The sequence below is a fragment of the Gregarina niphandrodes genome (assembly GCF_000223845.1).
Source record: "Gregarina niphandrodes unplaced genomic scaffold scaffold00006, whole genome shotgun sequence".
Taxonomy (NCBI): Eukaryota; Apicomplexa; class Conoidasida; order Eugregarinorida; family Gregarinidae; genus Gregarina; species Gregarina niphandrodes.
Genome location: NW_011645777.1, coordinates 290,611 through 291,050, shown reverse-complemented (window position 1 = coordinate 291,050; position 440 = coordinate 290,611).

The following is a 440-nucleotide window of genomic DNA, read 5'->3' as shown; positions in this document are numbered from 1 at the left end:
AGGCACTCGATTCATTACTTATCCGATAGCATCCATCTCCCATCTCACCATTCAACGTCTGTCCGTCCAATGCTTGTTCTGACCTCACATGTTCTGACCTCACATGTTCTGACCCCATTTGTCCCAACTTCCGCTGTCGGGATACCCCCCATCCCCCGTAGGGTCTTCTTGACTCCTTGCTATTTACAGCTCTCGGTGTACTCAGATCTCCGGCAGTCGTTTTAATATTCGTATATGATCGCTGTCGACTATTTCGATGGAGATCCCTTTCTCGCTCGACATCTTTCAATTTTCTACCAGACGCATCTTGAATCATAGATCCGTAAGGAACTTTGACCTTATTAGCTTCTAACTCATTGACATTCAACTTATTGACATCCAACTCATTGACATCCAACTCATTGACATTCAACTCATTGACATTCAACTTATTGACATTC